The sequence below is a fragment of the Ptychodera flava genome, chromosome 16, assembly GCF_041260155.1.
Source record: "Ptychodera flava strain L36383 chromosome 16, AS_Pfla_20210202, whole genome shotgun sequence".
NCBI classification, from domain to species: domain Eukaryota; kingdom Metazoa; phylum Hemichordata; class Enteropneusta; family Ptychoderidae; genus Ptychodera; species Ptychodera flava.
Window position 1 is genome coordinate 24,344,783 of NC_091943.1, and position 21,356 is coordinate 24,366,138.

Here is a 21,356-nt window from a genome sequence, read left to right on the forward strand (position 1 = left end):
TGACGATTATTCAATTTCACTTCTTCATTTCAAGTCAAGTAAAGTTTATTAAGAACGACGTACTTCTATACAGGTGCTGTTGAAATAGATTTTATTGCGATAGCCAATTTGTGACAATATCTTAAACTGTCTGCCACTCTCGATACTGACTCTGAACAGTCACTAAGATGACTCGATATTGTTACTTTCAGCTACTTTAGCGTATCGAAGCAGAATGTCTTAAACCTTTGCTCTAACCTTTTTAAAGCTAACAGCAATCTCTTTCACAATCAAACATAGAATTCAGGGTTATGGTGAAAATTTTAAGATTTAGTATCACACCAAGGCGTTTCGATATAATTTGCAGACGAAGATATTACATCTATCTTGAACTCTCAATTTGTACTTGTAAATGTCGAGTCGCGTCTTTAACCATTGCTGTTGTTGAGCATGTTTGAAGAAATGACCTCATAAACTGTTTCGGAATGAGAGTCATATCCTTCAAAACACAAGGCATTGTAATAATCAGAGTTTTCGTGTCTGCGTTATATTCAACTAGTGTTGTAAAAGTTCTTGAGCACCTTGAAATTAACGTTAACGACTACAATCAGTGGGAAAAATAAGCATAGTTTTATAACGCCAAAATCCCTATGTCTTGCAGTTAAAATCAATCAAAACTCAGCTCAGTAACAACTGAACACACAAATTAACATGCAAGCTAAGGTCGTTTACAATTGCATTTACTGGTTGAAAGCAAAACAAGAACAACAAGAACAACAGCAGCAGCAGCAACAACAACAACAATCATCATTATCATCATCATCATCATCATCATCATCATCTTCATCTTCATCATTATCATCATCTTCATCTTCATTGTCATCATCACCAGCATCGTGATCGTCATCATCAAAACAGATTATCAAGACATTGCGAGTTTTTATCATTCCCCGTATCGTACCATACCATTGCAGAGCTATGAAATTTTGTAACATATCATACAAGAAAATCACTCGATCGCAGATAATTAAATGGAAGTCGGCGATGTCACATATATTTATGACACGTAGGTCATACATTTGACATATTTGGGTAAGAATAAAGATCTTAAAGGGAGAAATTGGAATAGTAAGTCGACACTCTCTTTATCTTTCCGAACGTCTATGCAAAACGTACGCGACGTCCGCATGGTCACATGATCACTCGACTGTTGAAAAACAAGTGATCACATGATCACTTGTTTTCCTACAGTCGAGGATGTTTCACTTCCCCAAATGATTACTTTCAGTCGTCCAGTCGTATACTAAGATAAGTAGTTCACTGCTTATTGCCACGATCCTGTCAAACGTGTCACCCATTTGTATGTTACCTGGCACCACGCATTACGTTTAACAGCTTTCAACGCTGATGGACTCATCTCAGTAGCAACTGAAAAGATTAACTTGCGTTTCGATCATATTAGTCCGATATTTACATGCTAGTTATTCTCGGCATAGGATTCTTAGATTTATCGCCACGCATTTGATAGAACTTAACATGCAAAGTCAACGCGCTCATCAAAGTCGTTTACAATAATTGTATTTACTGTATGAAAAGAAATCAACAACAACAACATCAACAACAAAAACAACAACAACAACAACAGTAATCACCATCACCATCATCACCATCATCATCCAAGAAAAACACTCGATGGTAGATTAGTAAATGGAAGTTGACAATGTCACATATATTTATGATATATTTGGAAAGAATCAAAATCTAAAAGGGAGAAATTGGAATGGTAATCGACACTCTGTTTTGCCCTGTTTGTGTGATTAAACTTTAACCTGGCTGGAGACGTACTATACGTGCTCGATCATAAGTCTTCCTCTTTATTACGAACAGTTTGTCAAATTTTGGCATTTCTTTAAACGAACTAATAAAATTGACGATTATTCAATTTTCACTTCTTCATTTCAAGTCAAGTAAAGTTTATTAAGAACGACGTACTTCTATACAGGTGCTGTTGAAAGAGATTTTATTGCGATAGCCAATTTGTGACAATAACTTAAACTGTCTGCCACTCTCGATACTGACTCTGAACAGTCACTAAGATGACTCGATATTGTTACTTTCAGCTACTTTAGCGTATCGAAGCAGAATGTCTTAAACCTTTGCTCTAACCTTTTTAAAGCTAACAGCAATCTCTTTCACAATCAAACATAGAATTCAGGGTTATGGTGAAAATTTTAAGATTTAATACCACACCAAGGCGTTTCGATATAATTTGCAGACGAAGATATTACATCTATCTTGAACTCTCAATTTGTACTTGTAAATGTCGAGTCGCGTCTTTAACCATTGCTGTTGTTGAGCATGTTTGAAGAAATGACCTCATAAACTGTTTCGGAATGAGAGTCATATCCTTCAAAACACAAGGCATTGTAATAATCAGAGTTTTCGTGTCTGCGTTATATTCAACTAGTGTTGTAAAAGTTCTTGAGCACCTTGAAATTAACGTTAACGACTACAATCAGTGGGAAAAATAAGCATAGTTTTATAACGCCAAAATCCCTATGTCTTGCAGTTAAAATCAATCAAAACTCAGCTCAGTAACAACTGAACACACAAAATTAACATGCAAGCTAAGGTCGTTTACAATTGCATTTACTTTGTTTGTTTGTGAAAAGCAAAACAAGAACAACAAGAACAGCAGCAGCAGCAGCAACAACAACAATCAACATCTTCATCATCATCATCATCATCACCATCATAACCATCATCATCATCATCATCATCATCATCATCATCATCGTCAACGTCATCATCTAAAACGATAATCAAGACATTGCGAGTTTATCAGTCGCCGTATCGTACCATAACATTGCAGAGTTATGAAAGTTTGTAACATATCATACAAGAAAATCACTCGATCGCAGATTATTAAATGGAAGTTGGCGATGTCACATATATTTATGACACGTAGGTCATACATTTGACATATTTGGGTAAGAATAAAGATCTAAAAGGGAGAAATTGGAATAGTAAGTCGACGCTCTCTTAATCTTTCCGAACGTCTATGCCAAACGTACGTGACGTCCGCATGATCACATGATCATTCGACTGTTGAAAAACAAGTGATCACATGATCACTTGTTTTCCTACAGTCGAGGAAGTTTCACTTCCCTAAATGATTACTTTCAGTCGTCCAGTCGTATCCTAAGATAAGTAGTTCACTGCTTATGCCACGATCCTGTCAAATTTATCACCCATTTGCATGTTACCAGGCACCACGCATTACCTTTAACAGCTTTCAACGATGATGGACTCATCTCAGTAGCAACTGAAAAGATAAACTGCGTTTCGATCATATTAGTTAGATATTTGCATGCTAGTTATTCTCGGCATAGGATTCTTAGATTTATCGCCACGCATTTGAATGATAGAACTTAACATGCAAAGTCAACGCGCTCACCAAAGTCGTTTACAATTGTATTTACTGTATGAAAAAACAACAACAACATCAACAAACAACAACAACAACAACAACAATAACAGTTATCACCATCATCATCATCACCATCATCATCCAAGAAAAACACTCGATGGTAGATTAGTAAATGGAAGTTGACAATGTCACATATATTTATGATATATTTTGGAAAGAATCAAAATCTAAAAGGGAGAAATTGGAATAGTAAATCGACGCTCTGTTTTGCCCTGTTTGTGTGATTAAACTTTAACCTGGCTGGAGACGTACTATACGTGCTCGATAATAAGTCTTCCTCTTTATTACGAACAGTTTGTCAAATTTTGGCATTTCTTTAAACGAACTAATAAAATTGACGATTATTCAATTTTCACTTCTTCATTTCAAGTCAAGTTAAGTTTATTTTGAACGACGTACTTCTATACAGGTGCTGTTGAAAGAGATTTTATTGCGATAGCCAATTTGTGACAATATCTTAAACTGTCTGCCACTCTCGATACTGACTCTGAACAGTCACTAAGATGACTCGATATTGTTACTTTCAGCTACTTTAGCGTATCGAAGCAGAATGTCTTAAACCTTTGCTCTAACCTTTTTAAAGCTAACAGCAATCTCTTTCACAATCAAACATAGAATTCAGGGTTATGGTGAAAATTTTAAGATTTAGTATCACACCAAGGCGTTTCGATATAATTTGCAGACGAGATATTACATCTATCTTGAACTCTCAATTTGTACTTGTAAATGTCGAGTCGCGTCTTTAACCATTGCTGTTGTTGAGCATGTTTGAAGAAATGACCTCATAAACTGTTTCGGAATGAGAGTCATATCCTTCAAAACACAAGGCATTGTAATAATCAGAGTTTTCGTGTCTGCGTTATATTCAACTAGTGTTGTAAAAGTTCTTGAGCACCTTGAAATTAACGTTAACGACTACAATCAGTGGGAAAATAAGCATAGTTTTATAACGCCAAAATCCCTATGTCTTGCAGTTAAAATCAATCAAAACTCAGCTCAGTAACAACTGAACACACAAATTAACATGCAAGCTAAGGTCGTTTACAATTGCATTTACTGGTTGAAAGCAAAACAAGAACAACAAGAACAGCAGCAGCAGCAGCAACAACAACAATCAACATCTTCATCATCATCATCATCATCACCATCATAACCATCATCATCATCATCATCATCATCATCATCATCATCATCATCGTCATCGTCATCGTCAAAAATGATAATCAAGACATTGCGAGTTTTTTATCACTCGCCGTATCGTACCATAACATTGCAGAGTTATGAAAGTTTGTAACATATCATACAAGAAAATCACTCGATCGCAGATAATTAAATGGAAGTCGGCGATGTCACATATATTTATGACACGTAGGTCATACATTTGACATATTTGGGTAAGAATAAAGATCTAAAAGGGAGAAATTGGAATAGTAAGTCGACGCTCTCTTACTCTTTCCGAACGTCTATGCCAAACGTACGTGACGTCCGCATGATCACATGATCATTCGACTGTAGAAAAACAAGTGATCACATGATCACTTGTTTTTCTACAGTCGAGGAAGTTTCACTTCCCTAAATGATTACTTTCAGTCGTCCAGTCGTATCCTAAGATAAGTAGTTCCCTGCTTATTGCCACGATCCTGTCAAATTTATCACCCATTTGCATGTTACCACGCACCACGCATTACCTTTAACAGCTTTCAACGATGATGGACTCATCTCAGTAGCAACTGAAAAGATAAACTTGCGTTTCGATCATATTAGTTAGATATTTACATGCTAGTTATTCCCGGCATAGGATTCTTAGATTTATCGCCACGCATTTGATAGAACTTAACATGCAAAGTCAACGCGCTCACCAAAATCGTTTACAACTGTATTTACTGTATGAAAAAACAACAACAACATCAACATCAACAACAACAACAACAACACAATAACAGTTATCACCATCATCATCATCATCATCATCCAAGGAAAACACTCGATGGTAGATTAGTAAATGGAAGGTGGCAATGTCACATATATTTATGATATATTTTGGAAAGAATCAAAATCTAAAAGGGAGAAACTGGAATGGTAATCGACACTCTGTTTTGCCCTGTTTGTGTGATTAAACTTTAACCTGGCTTGAGACGTACAATACGTGCTCGATCATACGTCTTCCTCTTTATTACAAACAGTTTGTCAAATTTTTGCATTTATTTAAACGAACTAATAAAATTGACGATTATTCAATTTTCACTTCTTCATTTCAAGTCAAGTTAAGTTTATTAGAACGACGTACTTCTATACAGGTGCTGTTGAAATAGATTTTATTGCGATAGCCAATTGTGACAATATCTTAAACTGTCTGCCACTCTCGATACTGACTCTGAACAGTCACTAAGATGACTCCATATTGTGACTTTCAGCGACTTTAGCGTATCGAAGCAGAATGTCTTAAACCTTTGCTCTAACCTTTTTAAAGCTAACAGCAATCTCTTTCACAATCAAACATAGAATTCAGGGTTATGGTGAAAATTTTAAGATTTAGTATCACACCAAGGCGTTTCGATATAATTTGCAGACGAAGATATTACATCTATCTTGAACTCTCAATTTGTACTTGTAAATGTCGAGTCGCGTCTTTAACCATTGCTGTTGTTGAGCATGTTTGAAGAAATGACCTCATAAACTGTTTCGGAATGAGAGTCATATCCTTCAAAACACAAGGCATTGTAATAATCAGAGTTTTCGTGTCTGCGTTATATTCAAATAGTGTTGTAAAAGTTCTTGAGCACCATGGAATTAACGTATAATATATATATCAGTGGGAAAAAGAAGCATAGTTTTAAAACGCCAAAATCCTATGTCTTGCAGTTAAAATCAATCAATTTTGATGTACAATTGGAGTTGAATATTTTATTTCTTCAGTATCTGAACCTCTTTTTCCCGAACAAATATTATCGGCTATATTCTTCGGTAAACACCGCTGTCATTGTTGATGATAGCTCACTATCATGGAACACATTTAAAGCGAGACAGTTGTATAGTAGTCCACCGTTCTAATAGTAGCACGTTTCACAGAACAATCAGATATCTGTTATACCAAATACGTAGCAGGTTTTATCAAATTTCGCACAGTACTCCCAGAGTTAAATCACTAATTACAAAACTTAATATGCAAAGGAGCTGTTTATTAAATTGACACTACTCAATGCTTCATGGGATAATTAGATATCAGAACAACATATGCAGCACGTTTCATCAAATTTAATGCTGTAATTTTGGAGTAATATCACTAATTGTAAAGTTTATTAAATATGTTAAATATGTCAATAAACCCTTAATTAACTTGACACTGCTCATAGCATAATTAGATATTCATCAGATCAATATCTGTAGCAGGTTTCACCAAATTTGATGCCATAATTTCAGAGTTATATACCTAACTGCAAAGTTAATAAATGTGCAAATGAACCCTTAATTAACTTCACACTACTAAATACTTTACACCACATTTAAGTATATGTCGGATCAGTATCTGCAGCAGAATTCATCAAATTTGGTGCATTTATGTCGAAGTTATATGACTAATTACAAAACTTCATAAAATATGCAAATGAGCTATTTATTAACTTGACACTGCCCACTGCTTTTCAGTAGCTCCCTATAGAACTCTTAGCCAATTTCTGGAGGGGTCTATCTGGTCATTGACGTCAAGGGAACGCGAGTAACATAATTTCCTCTGCTGGAGGCCTTTACAGTCAAATGTACAGTCTTGTAACCCAAATGAATCAGAGTGTAAGGATTGACGTAAGTTTTGGGGTACCAAACGCCATAGGGAATCTTGGCAGCGGGAAATAAAACCAGATTACCGGCTACAATAGTTCTGTTTATTTTTATTATCTTTACCTGTCTAGCTGTCTAGCAGAAGTATCCATGCTATGTTCACTTCTCCATTTCAATTCTATTTATGTACTATTTTTACAAAGAACTTTCATACCGCTGCTGTTGCCAGAGAGTGAAACGAGAGAGAAAGTCTGGTCGATGAAAATGATTTTTCAAGACTGCAGTCGACTGCGTTCAGCCTGTATTCTATTGTTTGCGTTTGAGTTTTGCTCCATATCATATCAAGGTAAGAATATGTAAAAATATTTCGGCGTATTTTTACATTGTGATGTAGCATACGTTCCGATGGACATGTTAGAATGCTAATCACAATTTTTATTTTAAAGGGAGTTGCAAATGCGTATGTACTCATTGCGTGGATATTTGCAAACAGAGACAATCGGATTTCTAAAAAGTGGGTACGAGTTCACGAATGAATGTAAAATCAAATACTTGTCTTGTAAAGACCATCCAAAAAGCATAAGCAGTGAAATGTTTGTAGCTCCTTGTTTAAATAAAATGAGTGGTAATCAATTTTGCTGGTGCTAGGAAAAACGATAGGGCAATACATATTGCATCTCTGAAATGTATAACGTAAATTCAAAGCTAAGAGAAGTGTCATTAAATAGGGCTGTAAAAGCGTGATGTGGAACTCAGTCGTGATTTTTCACATTTATGGAAATTCCTGTCAAGAACGAAAAAAACATCTTATTGGGCACATTCAAATAAATTTACACCCTCAAGAGCTTTCTTCATGGAACTAGAATATTTTTTATATATATATGGGAGTACTGTGCGAATTTGATAAAACCTGCTACGTATTTGGTATAACAGATATCTGATTGTTCGTGTGAAACGTGCTACTATTAGAACGGTGGACTACTATACAACTGTCTCGCTTAAATGTGTTCCATGATAGTGAGCTATCATCAACAATGACAGCGGTGTTTACCGAAGAATATTTCAGAAGCCGATAATATTTGTTCGGGAAAAAGAGGTTCGGATACTGAAGAAATAAAACATTCAACTCCAATTGTACATCAAATTGATTGATTTTAACTGCAAGACATAGGGATTTTGGCGCTTTTAAAACTATGCTTCTTTTTCCCACTGATTGTAGTCGTTATTTTTGTTTATTTCAATCTCTATTTTACGGCAGGAACGAGAGCAAACAATATCGACCAAGGCGGTGCTTATACAAGAATCCTGATGGTTAGAGAAAATAATTATCATTCTGCCATCGCTTACCACAATGGCACTGGACAATGGATGTACGACGAAATGGAAGCTGGTAATCAAATTTACTATTCCGTGATCACGGAAGACGTAGATATGACATTCAGGTCTATTGCTTTCGATTTTGAAGATTCACGTCTTTTCTTTAGCGATGCCACACGTACACAAATTTTAAGTCACGTATTGGATGGTGGAAAACCAACCGCGATATACACTGGTACGTCTGCAGTGGTCGAAGGCATATGTGTTGACTGGATGGCAAAAAACATCTACTGGACTGACGCTGTGTATAACTGGATTAAAGTCTCCAATTTCGATGGAACCCATTATAGATCTTTGGTCACGACTAATTTAGATCATCCTATAGCTATTGCATGCAATCCACTGACAGGGTGAGTGTTCTTTCAATTTGAATACTTTATATCTTTTCTACATCTTTTCACAGGGAAATTAAAAAGCAACAAAACGACGAAAATATTCATGTAAGCTCCGATACTTTGAGAAATAGACACCAACTGTCGACTAAAGGACTTTTCAAATGCATATCGAGATAGACTTATGCCAACATACAAGTCGGACGATAGCACAGTATGATGGTAGTTCATACACTTTATTTTTGTCATGAATTTATGTATATCAAAAGATGCCGTGTCTTGTTGGGGTTATCATTTGTCCACAAATGATATGAAAGTTGAAATCTACGCATATCAAGTTAATCTGATCATGATCATGATCAAAGTTAATCACATGATCATGTATATTAAAACTGGAAGAAATTCAATTGCAAGTGAGCTTTCTCAGCATATTGTATTCGGCGTTTTAATAACATATTCTGCGCGGTACTTTATAGGCAAAGGACAAATCAAAAATTAGAAACGTACTGCGAGTCAAATGAGTAAGCTGCTTCATATTGAGTAAGGTATTGAATGTCTTCCTGAGTACGACACGCACCAACTCTAGTGATGCCACACTCAGACAACTTCCACAGCAGATTAGAAGCGCGGCTAGTACTTTTTAGTGTGATGTTTTGCATAAACCTATCTCTATAACAAGAATCCCTTACATGGATAGTTATTTTTAAAACATTTAATGACAAGAACGTTTTACGTACGGTAAATTTTCGATCGGATTCGAACTCACAACGTATGGCATCAAGTAACCTAGCTAAATTCAAGATCTCGTCAATTGAGCTTGATCAAGCGGAATATATCGCAATTTCGGGTAAAAAGACTACCTTGCTGTCAAGTGATCGTGCTTGTGCTCAATGAGTTTTATTACGAATGATTATGTCCCTTGCCGAAGAATTATATGATCTGGACTGTTAAAATTGCGAATGATCGCCTCAAAACGAAGACAGGGAAAGCGAAAACACTTGTTTAAAGATGAAATACTATGATTCAGAAACAACGAAAAATGTCTGATAACAAGCATTCACACAAAGCTTAAGTTTCAAAGTGTCATTCTCACTGTATTTCTAACGCCTTGCAGAATATGTCAAATTCACGTTTAAACAGGTTTGCATCGGCAAACATAGGGGATGTAGAAAAGATAGGTAACATACGATACGGAAAAAAATGAAATAGAAGACAGAAACGCAGCAAATTTACAGAAAGTAATGAAAGAATTATTCGTAAATAAAAACTTCGGTCAATGAAAATATTAGAATCAAATTAAATTCTTGTATTACTTTGTGGCAATAGTTACTTATATCTTCGGTTTCTATTTTTTCATGATCACCATATTTTGAAGCTATTCCTTACAATATGCCCCTATTTAACCTATTTAATTTTTGTGCAGGATTCCGTCACCTGTCATCTCAGATCAGCTGCAGTACTTGTCCATGTACTTCGTGCTCTGGGACTCTTTGCAGGATACAAAATCGGCGCCTTTGGCCTGTCACTAACATAGTTACATTTTCGCATGAATATTCAATCAAAGCAGCCGCGATGAGTCTGCAAGCAATGAACATGAACACTTTCTTCTACATTCTGAAACACACCATAAGTACCTGATCTGAAATTTGCTGACGTTCTTTGATGAAGCGATGAATATTACAGAGCAAGTTATAATCATGTAACCGTTGTCTGGGATGTATTTAATGATGTGTCTGTTTGCTCTTCTTAACCTGCACCACTCTAGTTTGACACAATAGTCAAATAAAATACAGCAAATCGGGCAACCATATAAATCAGTTCCAATTTCTTCTGACTGTCATTTGGGCTATAATAGCCTGCCAAATTAGTATTCGTTAAAACGTCAGTGACTCTCTAAGCATGAGAATTGGCTAGATGCATAAAGTTGACGATTGCCATCTGTTACTCTTATCAATCTGAATGGTGTCAAGTCTCTGTTTTCCGAGCATAAGTCAGTTTGTTGTTCACAATACTTCTGTGTCTTTTGTAAATTTGCCTAAAGCTCATTTGTGCATGTTTTCTCTCCTAATTTATTTCTCCCCTTGTCCTGATAACCTTTGACCAAAATTCAACTTCCCATAAATGCTGTTGCATTCAGGAATGCTCCCGAAACAGTGATAACAAATTCAGCTACCCTGTCTATACATTGAATTATCTTGGAATAATAAATGCGTTATCGGAAAATTTCTCAAATTAACAGCTCCAGTAGTAACTGCTCCTGTTTAGAGGTGTTCTCCTGGGTTCCCAACAAAGAGTGTAGGCGTGCTTCTTTTTAACGTATTTTAATTTTTAATCCATTCTACAATCCACCAAGGATATCCTGCCCTGAGACACTGTCAGAACAATTGTAACAACTTAGCTCGGTTATTGAACAACTCTTTTTAAGGGTTGGGATAAATTGCGGCCATCTGACAGAGTCAGCCCAAGTCCCAGCTTCAGCAGTTTCCTTTGGCATTGTCCAAGTCACTGATGTAATTTCAGTTGTCAGCTTCTATATTAGGGCTAAAAAATTATTCCTTCAAATTTTACCTGCTTTGCACTAATTAGACCAGCATTTAAGAGGATAAACATAGGTCTTCACATGTAGGCTATACGATCTGTTATCTTCAAATATTTCACTATTGATTATATTGATACTTTAAAAAGTTTGACAATTGATATAAATGTACATGATGAGAATATTTTGAAGAGCAGATCTGAAAAAAACAGACATGATATTTGAATTTCGCCCAAGTGATTATTTGTAAAGTTACAAAGGATTCTTTGAAAGATCAAAGGTCAAACGTGAAATTATAAGTCAATTAAGATATTATTGATACGGACTGTGACATCTTGGGGATGACCGCTGTTTTTTGTGCATGAAAATTAGGGTACGTCACTCTTTTCCTTGCAAACACTTTGAAGGGCCCAATTTTTATCCCAGGGTGCGACGAAGGGCTTGTAAATCAAATTTGATGATTCTTTTGGGGGGGGGGGGTCACATTTTACGATAGATAATGGGGGGGTCAAATTTTAGAAATTTGATTTGGAGAGGGGATCGCTTTTTACATTTCATTTGTCGCTCAAGTTCCACTGATCCCCCTCCTCGTAAAATACGAATGCTCCCTTACGACATGGACCACAGTAAGCAATGGGACTATACATATGAGTATGACATCACCTCTCATAATTGATTGACATAGAATTTAGTCGGATGTAAGCGTGGTTGCACGCCATGTTCCTAATAAACTGCATCATGAAACATGGTGTCAGGAGTGGGATCGGATGGTAATAAGTAAACCATCAAAGAAAAGCCAAACTGACTGCAAACAGAAACCAGAAGATCTTGTAGAGCTTTGTTGAACGATAACGCCTCAGTCGCCCTGACAGTGATAATGAAATTGACAAATCGCATGGTCGTGCATTATGGTAAGAAAAATGGTTTAATCAAACTTTCCAGTACCTGCGACTATAGAAATGAAAGACGTTTTAGTTCAATATTGGGCTTTCTTCAGTACAAACTCGGAAAATACGAAGTCCCCACAGAACTGAATAAGAAAGATAAGAAAATCAGAGTAGCAACACTTCTGTCAGTGATGGGAAAAGAATGTTTCCTAAGTATAAACACTTGGACATGAATGAAGACAATAGAAAGGACGAGAAAACGTACTGAATGCTTTGGAGAAACACGTCAAGCCTACCCGAAACGTCGTCTATGAGCGATACGTTTTCAAACTCGCAAACAAGACGTCGCAGAGTCAATTGATCAGTATGTCACAAGGTTGTGGCAGCTGGCAACACGATTTGATTGCAGCACCCTGACAGATGAAATGGTGCGGGACAGTTTTACTTGGTACCAAAAATGGCGCACTTGTATGTTGGGAGAACCAAAGCTCAATAAAATAGCTACAGTTGAAATTAAGTATAGCAGAACCAGAGACAGTACACTATGCCACAAAATACAAGGGACGTACAACTAAAAAGGCAGTTGCATGTACAACAAAACGCCGTGTCAAACAACAACAACTACCAGAACAGCAGAAAAAAAGCAATGTCGATATTGTGGAACAGTACATTAACGGAAGGAAGATCGTTGTCCAGCATACGGGGAAGGATGTAGAAAATGTAATAAGAAGAACCAATTTGCACACGTTCGCAAACTACAGAAACCAAACAGAAAACGTACATTATACCGTGTGTATCAGGTTGATAGAGGGCTGTCTTCATCCGATGAGTCTATAATGTTTGTGCAGAACAGAATTGAAGCAATAAACACGGATGGCAAAAATGGTTTGTTACACAAAATCTGGCCGCTGGAAACAAACCAAGCTACCCTATACAATGCCAATTAGACTGTGAATCTACCTGCAACGTCATGAGCTACGGAGATTTCTGTAAAGTATTACAACCAGCCCGACGGTCAAGCAAAGCGAAACTAAGGCTGTATGGAGGTCGCCGTATGTAGCCACGAGGAGTAGCAACATTCAATGCAAGTGCAAGGACAAGAACTATAAGGGAGCCTTTAGTAGTTACAGGGGTAGGCCGGGGGAATTTCGTGCATACCTGCACTGTAAAATGTGACCCTCCCTTACCTCTTGTCTAAATGTGATCCTGTCCTCATTCGACATTCTAAAACTTAACCCTCCCCCAATCGCTGCAGTATTCTCCCCTTAGGAATAACTGAACCAGTATCAGCTTATTTACATAACAATTGGTTTAATTGTTACTTAAGATTTGGACAGAAATTACAGGGAGGAGGGCTGGGGTTTTGGAAGAGAGGGTCCCAATTATATGCAAGCATTTTTGAAGGATCACATTTGCAGGAGGGTCACCATATTATGCGCAACTAAAAGATGACAAGATGTGACTTCACCCAAAAATATCAAATCATAATACTAAGGAATGTATCAGGTAAACTATTGACAATTTTCCCCTGCCAAAAAGGCTATATCTATACATTTATATATGTTTGATAATATATGTAAATGTACTTTGAATGAATTTGGAAAGTAAAACGTGCATGTGTGTACGAGAAGTGCGACTTTGGAATTTCACCGAAATGTTGATTCCCTATACATGGTGGTCTATGAGGAAACTATGAATATTTTTTCCAATACAAAAGTAGTGCATTTGCGTATCTATGTACTCTTGATTATTGATATTAATGTTCTTGATTAGACTTGGGAGATTACTAGTGGATGTGTGTGCAAGAAATTGGATTTTGGAATTTCACCAAAATATTAATTTACTATACATGGTAGTATATGAGAGAAATATGTTTTCCACTATAAAACATAAAACTAACAATATCTGTGCATTCATAGATGTTTGATTATTGATATACACTTTGCCACCTGTCGCATATGTTTTTTGTCTCTTGTCTTCATCAATTTTAACTGTTCAAGGTGTTTAATGTAGAATACAACTGCATATTCTTTGCTTGTGAGAGTTGTCGATAATGTGTATGGTATGAATTTAAAAGAATCAATGTATTTTGTCGATGATTTCCTATTGAGGAGATATATTAACGATCGAAGGTTTGGTCGTAAAATCAGCTTCTGTTAAAAGTGACCCCCAAAGATAGGTTTACAAAAATGACCCTCCCCTGGACTGTTTTCTAAAAAGTGAACCTTCACCGAAAATTCCCCATCCCATCCCAAACTGTAATTACTGAAGGCTCCCTAAACTAAGATTCCAGATAAGAGATGTGGTGTAGAATCCACTGCTGTCTGCAAATACATGTGAGGCTATTGGACTACTGACAGTTATATAGAGGAGAAACTAAACAATCTATCTAAGGCCAAGAAAAATTAAAAGTTTGTTTCTCATCCTAGACATATTTCAAAAATGATGCGGTGACGCGGTTTTTTATTCTCAATTTTTTTATTCTTCAATCAAAAAGAAAGCGGAAAAACATGAAAACAACATAGGAATGCAAGCAGAGATAAATGCACAGCAGTGTTGCTTTATTATTTTTGTATAGCAACAGTTCTGCAGTTTCACTTTTAGTGCAGCAATGCACAGTTTTGACAGCGTAATATAATAGCCGCATATGTGTACAGTTCTGAATTAAATGTTAGTTTCAATTATTTTGTTTACGGTTCCGTTTTATATACCACTGTGTTATGTACTGTCGTCAGGTATTTTTGCGTTAATTTTTGCGTTAATTGTTTTTTTATTGATTTCCTCATGAGCAGCATAAAAGATTGACGTGGCGGGTCTGAATTGACGCGCGCGAGGATAAGAAACAAACTTTTTTATTTTTCTTGGCCTAATAAGCAAGCTACAACTTCAAAGCATACAGGCCAGCCTATTAGGTACTCTTTAACTTTGACCTTTGACCAAATCATGAAGGAGTATTGAGATTTATTCAATGGTCTTGGATGTTTTTTGGGAAATTTCACCTACACATAGATAAGGAAGTGAAACCAGTAAAACATCAGCCACGCAAAGAACCAATTGCTGGAAGACTGAGTTTAAAAACAAAATATAGTCATCAGTGCAGTAAGGCATTATAACCAAAGTCTCCGAACCAACTGCTTGGATCGGTAGCATGGTAGCTGTGAAGAAGCCAGGCAAACTATATATCTGAATCGATCCCAAAGACTTGAACGGCGCTTTAAAGTGCTCTCATTATCCGATGTCAACCGTGATTGACGATGTGATACCACACTTCACTAATGCCAAAGTATTCTCTTTGTTCGATGCGAAAGGTGGATTTTGGCAAGTAATACTAGATAAGGAAAGCAGGCACTGCATGAAAACCCTATCATACTTATTGTATTAGCATGGATCATTGCCTGTATTTTAGCTGAAGAGTGCATATACAGATGAATACAGTCAAGAATCCATTGCTTTTATTCATGTGGATTAATGTGAATTCACGTGTATTATTTTATAATACAGGCGACTCATTAGTGTGAATTTATCTGTATTATTACGTTTTGATACAGTGAGAAATCTCACAACATCCTGGACACCATTTGGTCGTCATCGTTTGTTACGTATGCCTCTTAGAATATTAATAGCGCCCGAAAAGTACCAGTGAAGACAGCATGAAGTCTTAGAAGGACTGCCTGGTATACAGATTATAGGAGATGATACGTTGGTCGTGGAAACAGTGGATGAAGTAATCAATAACCAAGACAGCCATTTGATGGGCTTACTTGAGCGAACACGAGAAGTTAACCTTGAATTGAGTAAGAAGAAACTACGTCTTCGTATGAATGCAGTTTCCTTTGTTGTCATCTACTAACTGCAGATAGTTTACAACAAGATCCTGACAAAGTCAAGGCTGTCATAGATATGGCAAAGCCAGACAGTGTCCAAGCAGTGCAGCTACTGCTGGGATTTGTAAACTACCTCGCCAAATTTCTGCCACACCTCTCTGACGTATGTGTACCACGCAGAAGACCGGCAGACAAAAATAAAGTGTAGACATGGAGTCGCAGCATGATATGCAATATCACAGTCAACAAGCATCCTGTACTCAAGTGTACTTAATGTTACTCAAGAGCAAGCATACAATTTTGCGCGAGTGAGAAAGGCCCGATAGCGGTCCGCATGCAAAATGGACAGTCAGTAACGTTTGCAGCCAAGTCACTCATTCCTACTGAGCAATGCTATGCACAGATGGAGAAAGTGCCTTGCCATTGTATTTGCCTGTGAATGTTCGGCCAGAAAATCCTTGACGTGAATCAGTCACCGTTGAGTCAGAACATAAACCTTTCGAAATATTTTCAGTCCAAAAACGGCTACAGAAGATAATATGCAATATCACATATCGAGCACTTAGTCACCAAGCATCCAGTACTCAAGTGTACTATAATGTTACACAAGAGCAACCATACAATGTTACGCGAGTGAGAAAGGCCCGGGAGCAGTCTCAATTCAAAATGGACAGTCAATAACATTTGCATCCAAGTCACTCACCCCTACTGAGCAATGCCATGTGCAGACAGAGAAAGTGCCTTGCCGTTGTATTTGTCTGTGAAAGTTCGACCAGTACATCCATTGACATGAATCAGTCACCATTGAGTCAGACCATAAACCTTTTGAAAATATATACAGTCCCAAAACGGCTACAGAGTATGGTCTTGCTCTTAAAGAAATATATTTTGAAAACCAACTACAAGAAAGGAAAGGAGAGGATATACATAACAGATTTCCTTCAGGAGCAGCGTTGCCTCAGAGACCAATCAGCTGTGACACACCTGACTATGAGATATATAGGATCAAAGAAGAGCAAAAGCGGAGCCAGGAAATGCAGATATAAATGCAGTGGAATTCCTGAATGTGACAGATCAGAACCCTGCACTTGCTCAAGACAACTCGTGATGGCCTGATACTAAAGAAAAAGTACCAAGTATCATACGAAAATATTGGCAGTATCATGATGAAATCACTATACAGAATGGAGTACTATAAAAGAATAATCATACCGAAAGTAATGCGACCAGAAATGGTTGTAAGTTTTCGTACCAGCCATCTTAGATTAGAGTCAAGTCTACGGAAAGCCTGTGATGTGTAATTTTGGTGTATCATAGCTTGACACCACATTTGTGACATATAGCGGTATTCATTTTGTGGTATTACTACAGCTGATAAAAATAAAGAGCCAAAAACCGACAGAATTCATACACCAACACAGACATTTGAAAACAACATCTCACAGTGACATAAACAATACATACTGAGCAGAGCAGAGCTTTTTAGTTATAAGTCTAGAATGTATGAAATATTATCTCACAATAGTGAGAACCTGAATGTCATTCTGAATTGTATTTCAAAGCGCATTCTCAAAGTAACCTTTTGTGAAATATCCCATAAATTGCTGAATAATTTCTAGAAATACTGAGCTTTTCATAGTATTGTTACGCATGTATTTTTAGAACTGAGCGTATCGTTTATAGAGAAGAAATCGACGGGAAACATATGGTATTTACTTGAAATATATGTTTAATATCAATTATAGCAGATTGGACTTGTCTTTGATTGTTCTACATTGCCACACATATGAAAACCAAAAAGGAAAGTCAAGAAGCATCAAACCGTGCAAAGAAATTATACATGCAAAGCCACTTTGATATTTTACCAAGCGATCTTACTTTGCCAAAATTGGGCTCTACCCCATCGAAATTTGTCATCAAAATAACTATTATATCCCGAGTTAAGATGTTTCTAAATTGATAGGGGAACAGTATAGGAAATAAGTTCTCTTACAGCCCCCTCCCTCCCCGCCCGTGACATGGAGGAGAAATCGCGCGGGATTTATTTCGTCCAAGTAAGCTGGTGTATCGAGGGCGTGAAATACTAATTTGTGCAATCTTTTAGGATTTTGACAATTGCATGCAAAACAATGGTTTATCTAGGGATGGGTACTAGGTGTTTTGTTGTATTGTTAATAAAGGATTATTCTACCAACCTTTCGTGTAGCACTGCCATTGACAATCTTCCGTAAACGTTTTATCACCATGCAGCATCTGTTATCTGAATCAGTTTGATAGCCTAATGTGCCAAAGTAAGCGAGGGTAAATTACTAATCTGTGGACGCTGTCACCAGATTATCACCGGATTAACTTTGACAAAGTCAACAACGAACGCACCAGCAAGGTATAACAGAAGAAAGGGGAGAAACTCTCAAGAGCCGTGTCCAGAGGTGATCCGTAAAACTAGTGGACACTTTATATTCATGTATTCATAAACAAACAGAGGGCAAAAAACTTAAATATTCATTTGTAAACGAACAGGCCTGAAAGGAGGACCTCCCATGAATACGTGATATGTTTTCAACGCACCTTGCTAACGTATCAGAGGTGTTTTAGGCGGCCGGCCCGGCAAAAATGACGTTGGTCGACATGTGTAGCACCGCATCGAACTTAACCAGAATTCATGGGTACACTGAACATTTTCGTGTAAGTCAAGAACAAAAACGGAAAAGGCTTTGTTAACTCGAAGTTCGCCTTCGGGTTTTTTTCAGTTTATCACTTCCGTTCTTGCAGTACGTATTAGGCACTTCCGGAAGACACCGCGACATTGCACTTTTATATGATATCAGATATTTAACGCTACTAGACTATACAATATCGAAGTTAGATTGGCTTGGCGAGATCCACAATGTGTGAAATCTCCGATATAAATCGGATATTTACCCGAGATTTGACAAAAAAATCCAGTATCGTCTAGTATCGAAATTAGAGTCAGTCCTTGGAAGTCGGGTTTGACAAGACCTGTAAAGTGGTGAAATCTCCGATATATATTGGATATTTAAATGCGATATTTACCTGTTTCCCTCTCACCCTTGCCAAAAGAATCCATTAATGGTCAGGCCTTCGACTTTTAATTCTATATAATCATGCCGCATTTTATCCAATTTGTAATGCCTATTTACATTTCTCAACTACATATACGATTGACCAAGATACCACAACAAGTGTTGGTCTTATTATTGAAATGCACTGCCGAGGAAGTACATTCAAAATTGGAATTCGGTCCTTGGTAATGTAAATGATTGACAGAATAATGCAATTTTCTACTTGTCAACGGTGGTACTTTAATTATTGCTGTTAAATGTTAGGCTATTGTTACACATCATTAGCACCGTTGGGACACTTTTCCAAGCTTGCATAGCAAACGCCAAACGTTTCCAGATGGCATAAAGGAATGGTAAACCATGCAGTGCATGAATATAACTGAAACATCAAAACTAAGTCAATCACAAGGTGTTTGATGGCCCAGCTGTTCTTATTTTTACACTCATTTTCATTTTTAGGCCATCGTACTGATGGACGTGCACTCTTTATTTAATCTCCATCAGGTACCTGTACTGGAGTGATGTCGGAGCAGTACCAAAATCGAAAGATCAACCCTGGCTGGCGAACAACGATCTATAGTTTTGGATAAGGAGAATTCTATTGTTAAACCGACAGGGCTTGCAATAGATTATGACGATAACAGGTAGTGTTAGTTAAGGATCAGTCAATTAGAACACTTGACGCATGCAAAAAGCGTTTGTGGTTATTAAGATTCAGATGAATAGACTAAACTCCTTCCATAAGGGAAGAGGAGGGACGTTTTGTATCTCTCTTTTTTCATTATGTACTTATCCTCATCATTGGTCAAACAAAAAAAAAACCAACTCAACGTAAGCTCACGATTGCCTACAAAATTACTGAACTTAGCATTATGAATCGGTTCATCACCATGACCAAAATCATTCCGGAGTTAATCTTTGGTAATACTTGGCTAAACCATTGAATTTGTTGTTTGTTGATTGAATGTTGAAAACAATTAATGTTGTTTTAGGCCTAAGTCACTTCACAGCATGAACAGTTGATTTTAACAAAATCGGACCAAAATTATATTCTTCATACTCTTATTTGCGCTGTAATTCTCAAGTAGAAATAATATTATATTATATCATGCTACCATGCGCCATTCTGATTGGACGAGAGCTCATTCCACCGATGCTAAAATACTGTTTTAGCACTGATAGCAGTGCTAAAACGGGCCCCTAAACCAGCATTTTCGAAAATTTCCCACTCGCTGCATTTGAACGTACCATAGACCCCCGCGAAAAACCGAAACGGTCCGCTTTGTTTCAAAGAAAGAATACCGAATTTTGATACACAGATAAAGTGTGGGTCTGTAACTCACCTCTTGGTGAAAATAAGTTGGGATCGATGATAAAATACATCTCTGAAGCAGCACATTTTAGTGTGATGTAGACGAATTATTGCATTGAAGCGACAGCGCACCGTGCACTTTTCTTGATATTGCGGGAATCGAGACGTGATATATCCTACCGCTCTTTAAAAATGAAGCTAGTATTCGTTCACACACTAATAAATTGACACTTCCTCACAGTAACAGTATGTCAGATATTCTTTACCAAAGTTTGGGCTGCAACAGACCAGGGTGTCCTAACGATGTAGACCAAGAAGTTCAAAATAAAAATGGGACGACTCCTGGCGACTGCGACAAAATTTGACATCAAATGCTACGAACAATATCAGCGTCCAGCTCTCGCTGCATCGGGCAACACACACTGTACATCATTACAATTGCAGTCATCGTACGTCTGGATTATTTCAAAACTGCATGTTTCTAGTATGTCCGAATTATCCATCAAAAATACATCCTGTAACTTCACTGTACCACCTCTAAATGTCGCGACGGTCGACGTACACCGTATACGCGCGTAAGCGGTACAGAATGAGACAATCTATTTTTAGTATGCCAAAAAAACAGGACTATTGTTCATATGTAAATTTACGAAAAAATTGTTACTTTTTCTTTTGATTTGAACTCTTGACCTGTTTTCTGTGTCTGCAGCAGGTATTTTAATGATAGTCTTCGCGTGCGTTGCATGCGAATAAAATGCAATG

General features: G+C 37.1%; 1 protein-coding gene across 1 annotated transcript in view; it reads left to right on the top strand.

The window, feature by feature from the left end:
* The first annotated feature begins 7,452 nt into the window (after positions 1-7,452).
* LOC139114384 (pro-epidermal growth factor-like) overlaps positions 7,453-21,356 on the top strand; it is a 49,253-nt gene continuing 35,349 nt past the window's right edge. Inside the window, exons 1-3 of the mRNA XM_070676094.1 lie at positions 7,453-7,589; positions 8,502-8,970; positions 19,787-19,926. The gene's annotated coding sequence lies outside the window, so the exon portion shown is untranslated. The remainder of the gene's footprint in view (positions 7,590-8,501; positions 8,971-19,786; positions 19,927-21,356) is intronic.